This window comes from Scardinius erythrophthalmus (genome assembly GCF_964197995.2).
Source record: "Scardinius erythrophthalmus genome assembly, chromosome: 5".
Taxonomy (NCBI): domain Eukaryota; kingdom Metazoa; phylum Chordata; class Actinopteri; order Cypriniformes; family Leuciscidae; genus Scardinius; species Scardinius erythrophthalmus.
This window is the reverse complement of record NC_138225.1, coordinates 49,147,770-49,154,306: the sequence shown is the minus strand read 5'-3', so window position 1 is coordinate 49,154,306 and position 6,537 is coordinate 49,147,770. Positions and strand designations below refer to the sequence as shown.

At 32.6% G+C, this 6,537-nt stretch overlaps 1 long non-coding RNA gene across 1 annotated transcript; it reads left to right on the top strand.

Annotated features, from left to right (window-relative positions):
- The first annotated feature begins 4,857 nt into the window (after window positions 1-4,857).
- On the top strand, window positions 4,858-5,644 carry LOC308690968. The gene is made up of 3 exons (XR_014030224.1): window positions 4,858-4,912; window positions 5,377-5,451; window positions 5,542-5,644. It is a non-coding gene; the product is annotated as an uncharacterized lncRNA (long non-coding RNA).
- Window positions 5,645-6,537: the final 893 nt, after the last annotated feature.

Below are 6,537 nucleotides of genomic sequence, written 5' to 3'. Positions count from 1 at the left end.
CGGTGACGCATTGCTGCCACATACATATTATTTTTCCCCTCAATTATGTCGTAATAACGAGATCTTATGTCGTTTTAACGACATCTTTTCTCGTAATAACGAGATCTTATGTCGTTTTAACGACATCTTTTCTCGTAATAACGAGATCTTATGTCGTTTTAACGACATCTTTTTCTCGTAATAACGAGATCTTATGTCGTTAAAACGACATCTTTTTCTCGTAATAACGAGATCTTATGTCGTTTTAAAGACATCTTTTTCTCGTAATAACGAGATCTTATGTCGTTAAAACGACATCTTTTTCTCGTAATAACGAGATGTTATGTCGTTAAAACGACATCCTTTTTTGCCCTTATAAGGGCATGTGTTATCATGTACAAAATATGCCTTTATCCACATAAAATTGACAGCCTATCGCGCCTTTATCACACGTTCAAAAAGCTTAAGCAAATAGTAGTAGCCCCCAATCATGCAAAATTAATCAACGAGGCTCTTTTTGAAAATATATTTGAAATAGGCCTGTAAGGTTTTTTTTTATCTAATATATTATATATAAGATTTATTTTTGTCAATAGGCTATATCTTCATTCATTACCTAGAGATATAATTAAACAAAAAGTAGTCAAAACACATATAAAAGAAAATTTTACAACATTGTGTTCTTATTTTGCTTAATTAACGAAATGTCAATCTTCGCCTTTATAAAACAGAAGATACAATACAATACAAAAATCTTCAAGATACAGCCTACAATCTTCACATGTATAACGGATTGTCACCTTATAAACAGTCCTTTGTGTGGTGAAATAAGCAATGCTATATAGAAATATATGGTTAGTATCTTAATTTAAATTTTATTTTATTATTTTATTAGTTCATTAATTATGCTAACTCAACTAATTAAATGTGAAGAGCTGGATACTACTTACTAATGAAATAATGTCAAATATTAAATGTAGGCTATTGATTAGAGTTGCCATAGACTAAAGGATTTTTCTAGTCATTAATTTAAGCATAGGACTAATCGCACGTTTATATTCAATCCTGGGTGCATGTAGGCTATAGGCTATAGCCTATATTCCGCGCTCAAGCGCATGCATAAAACTTGCCGCAAAGCACCAGCAAAAGTAGGCTAATGATATAATAAATGTATCTGAAAAAAATAACGAAGCATTTTAATTGTTTATTAATTAACTAGTCTTTTCTAAATCAGTGTAGGCTGCCTGCATACATATCTCCATACATCTCCGCTGTAATGTAGCCTAGATGCGCCTTTATTACGGACAGGATTACTTAATCAGATAGTAGCTACCGTATTTGCTTTCGATTGGATTTTTTTTTCGTTGGTGGACTTTTTTTTTATTAACTTTATAGTTATATTTCTCATGTCTGTGAGGCTTGTCTATACACTGTTTGCCAGTTCATTTTTGAGGCGCGCTCCAATTCACAGAGATCATGAAAGCGCGCCCTGTTCGTTTTATTTTGTTTTACAAAGGCACACCGTTTTCTTGTTGTTGTGAGTTTACACAAATAAAAGTAGTTGCGACTGATGTATTATTATGTTCTGTATGACCAGAAATGATGGAGTATTTTAAGTTGTTTCCACTGTTGATAGGAAAATGCGAGTGATCAGTGATGGCACCGGCGCCTTCATCCATGTCATAGTGCGCGCTCCACACTCCGCACAAACACTTGGATATGCGCTTCATAATAGCAAACATTTATCTAGGTTAACGTTAGAGCGAGCGGTCATGCCAGACAGATAATCCTCTTCATGTTTAACTAATCAAATTATGTTGCATTTTATTGTGCCAGTTTGAAAAGGGCGGCTGAAACACAGCGCAGATAAACGCCCAACGCTGGTGTTTTTCTTTAAACAAATTCGTTTAGACTTTAAAATAAATATTGTTTATGGGCTAATTAATGCCACAATAATTTGTTTATTTTATTGGCTAATTGTATTTTTCATTTTTGTTTTGCATTGAATACCATTGAATATTTTCATTGAATGCATTGAATATTCGCTGTGCACCGCAATACCACCCTCCCATAGAAAGACACGTTAAGAGCCACCTATTTTCTTTATAGCATAATAAAGGGAAGGAAAACGCTTAATGTATAATTAAATGCATTGAGTTCATATTCTTTATAACTGAAGCGTTTTCTTTATTATAAGGGTGTATTATTCCATTAAAAAAGGACTGTTTATAAGGTGACAATCCGTTATACATCTTGAAGATTTTTGTATTTTATTGTATCTTCTTATAAAGACGAAGAAAATTAACATTTCGTTAATTAAACAAAATAAGAACACAATGTTGTAAAAAATAAACAACTCAGGCTATGTTCTGTTAGATGTGTTTTGAATACTTTTTGTTTAATTATATCTCTAGGTAATGAAGATATAGCCTATTAACAAAAATAAATCTTATTAGGCCTATATAATATATCATATTAAAAAAAACTTAGCCTATATAAAATATATTTTTAAAAAGGGCCTCATTGATTAATTTTGCATGATGGGCTGCTACTATTTGCTTAAGCTTTTTGAATGTGTGATAAAGGCGCGATAGGCTTTCAATTGTATGTGGATAAAGGCATATTTTGTACATGACACATGTCCTTATAAGGGCAAAAAAAGATGTCGTTTTAACGACATAAGATCTCGTTATTACGAGAAAAAGATGTCGTTTTAACGACATAAGATCTCGTTATTACGAGAAAAAGATGTCGTTTTAACGACATAAGATCTCGTTATTACGAGAAAAGATGTCGTTAAAACGACATAAGATCTCGTTATTACGAGAAAATATGTCGTTAAAACGACATAAGATCTCGTTATTACGAGAAAAGATGTCGTTATTACGACATAATTGGGGGAAAAAAATAATATGTATATGGCAGCAATGCGTCACCGTATGACTTTTCTTCTTCTGCAAAACATGCAGGAACCAATTATTTTCGCCATTTCTGTTGTCAAACAATGTGCAGATTTTCAGTTAATTACAATGCCAATTTCAGCCTGTTCCTCACACAAAGCTATTGAATGACTTCAGTTATGTGGCTAATTGATGTTCTTTTGGTGCTTTTTTGCCCTTTTTGGTATGTAACCCAATCCCCATTTACTTAAATAGCAGTGTGAACATTCTTTACAACACATCTTTTTGTGTGTACAAAAAGAGGATTGGAGGGTAAATAAAGAGCTAATGGTGAGAATATTCATTTTTTGTGTGAACAACAATTACACAGTGTTCATTCAGATTTATTCCAGTGTCTCTATAGTCTTTTCCTCAGGTTATATGAAATGCCTGGATGATTGGAGACATTTCTCAATTTTGTCAGTCTTTAAAACTGTAGTAATTCACCATGTACTGTAACTACGTTCTTCATTGTCGTACATCATGTTTTGTCTTATCTACACTGTAAAAACTAAAGGAGCCTCAAGTATCCTGTTGGATACTCAAGGAACTTCAAAATGTAATTTTGGTGCCTCAAAGCTCTTTTTCCTATAGTAGGGTTACTGGAGGAGCATTGACAATCTTTGAGGTTCTTGCTGGAATTTATGGGATCCTTTAAGCACTTTGTATTTACTTCAGAGGTTCTGGAGTCACCTTTTCATTACCATGAGACCTCGAAGTGCTTTGGGGGAAAATAGAGGAACTTAAATGCGATAAAAGGGTTATTGGAAGATCTTTTAACATTTAAGTGGTTCCTCTCAGATCTCTTATGTTAAAGCCAGCATCTGGAGGAACCCAATGGTTCAGTGAGGCCCGAATTAGATTATTATTCTATTATTATTATTATCCTATTATTATTATTATTATAGGCTACTTAAGTTTGATTCAGTATACATACCCAGGTGAAAAAGACGTACTATTAAATGTATTAAAAATGTACTTGAGTGTGTTTTTAGTAGACCTACAATACAAATATAGCCTACTTTAATGCATTTTTATTATTATTATTATTAGGCAAGTTTGATTCAGTATACATACCCAGGTGAAAAAGATGTACTATTAAATGTATTAAAAATGTACTTGAGTGTGTTTTTAGTAGACCTACAATACAAATATACTTTAATGCATTTTTAATACATTTAACAGTAACTATAGTCTTTTTCACTTGGGTAGCTTACATATATTTAGTATAGGCCTATTTTATTAAGTCATTTAAACCTTAAACAACAACACTAAATAATAATAATATTATATGAAGAAGAAGAAGCAGGAGGAGAAAAGTATTATTCTGTCACGAAACTGCTGCTATTCCTCTGCTGTCGTCGCTTCAGTGATGCTCGCGCGCAACAAAGCTCAGCTGATCGACGTCATCAGGAAAGTAACGGCTCCTCTCATCAAAGCTTCCGCCGTTTATTCGGCTCTCCATTACAAGGTTTGTAAACTCGCCAAATAAATATAAATACAGAGTCTACTCACTATATATTTAAACACACATATATAAACTAAATTTATTATACATTACTACGTTTTTACAGTGTTTACCACTCGTTTATTGCACAGTATCTGGTATGAAGGTTTTAGCCGCGATGCTAACTACGTTGATCTAATGAACAAATGGAAATGATTGACTTATTGTCTTAGATTGATTTAGTCATTCAATTCAACATATTTTGTACAACTGTGTCTTCAAATTGCTGATATAGCCTAACTAATTTAGAAAATTCTCTGATTTTTGGCGTTTGTTATGAATAACAAAAACAGGTTATAGTTTGGTCTGTTTTTGTTTAGCCTAACTTTACTACAGGTGCCCTCATTCTCTCAAATACCATTTTAAAGCCATTTACTGGTCAATAAATATTATGTTGAGAATAATCAGCTTTGTTCTTTTGTTTCCCCAGAACAACCATTACATTTCTAAAATAATCTGAACATTTCAGTGGCAACATTGAATTACAGTAAGTTACCTGCATCACATGCAAGTACTTTATTACTATGAACTTTCTCTGTGTAAATTGTATTGTTTGACTGTGTACTTGTGTTTTTTAATCAGTTACTCTCTGAAAATCTTTTCTCATGATCTCAAATCTCATTCATGTTACTCAGAAAAATAATATCACAGGTTTGATTCACAAAAAATGCAATAGACATTTTAACTCTGAATTATAACTTCAAGTTTAGTCTTTTTCGACAAAAAAAATAAATAAATAGGAAAAAGCAATTAGGCTTCAGAAGACTTGCAACACAACCCATAACACATGAGTTGTGAACTCATTGATTATTTTTAGGATCTTTTCTGGGACATTTTTGGAGCTTAACCATTTTTACATAAATTGTTGCATTGAATTGAACTAGACAAGTGTGCATAAGAATGGTTTCATGAATGATTTACACAATTGTTTTCTGCTTGTGTTTCATGCAGTGTCAACGATCGGTGACTGGGGTTGCATTATGCCTGAGATCTGCTTTTGGGTTCCACAGACAGAAAGTCAAACAGGTTTGGAACGTCACAAGGCTGAGGAAATTATTTAAATTTCACAACTATCACTTTAATAACATTACTAACAGTAAATTTTGTACTTTGCAGGGATCTCGGTAAGCTGAAATACAAGTTTGATCAAGAATAAAAATCCTCCTGTAGACCTGAAAATCATTGAAGTGCCTGGACTATCCACCAGAAAAGAGGAAAAACAAACGGAAAACGATGCTGTACCTTTTCACTTTTCTAACTCGTTAAGTACCTCACACCAACTTGGTCCCATAGTGACATTTCTGACCACAAACAAAATTGCTGATCGTGTGAATTCATATTGAAATGACTGAATTCACCAGTGAACATTCACAGAACAACAGATCATTTTACTGCACCTTAACTCTGTTTCGGGTCGAAGCCTCTACTTCTACTTCCTCTATCTTGTTTCATGAGAATACTCAACAACCATTTATGAACACTGTTGATTCAAGTCACACATTTAAGCTTTTCAAAAGCCATAGTGTACATTACAGTCTCCAGTCTAACGGCATCCCAGACTTCAACATTTTATGATTCAAAATAGCTGAATAACTAACCATCAGAGATTTCAGTATAGAGATAAAGGTTACAGCACAATTAGTGTATATTAGCACTGTTGTTTGTTTTTGGCATCTGATAGAGCTTTTGGACTTGGAAACAGTGATGTCAGACTAACCATCGGACTGAAACACAAATGTTTTAAAGTTAAGTATGATGGACATTTTTTAATTAGTTCAAATGTAATTTTTTTACATTGATTTATTTAGTGGAACATATGTGTTTCCATGCATTTTGTTGAGATGTCTTTTCTTGTTTATCTATTGTATATACATGGTTGATTATTCATGTTGCTTATGTATACTATTTTTTTGTGTAGTCATTGATATTAATCTGTAGTTAGCTTTTTTCCCCATGTGCATGGAAGTGTATGTATAAAAATGAATATCAAATATGTAATAAACAATTCTTATTTTGTATTTGGTTCAATTTGTTTATTATAATAGAAGTCAAATGTAACCATAGTAACAACATGAAATTAAATATAAAAAAAAAAATGAAATTTGGTTCCTG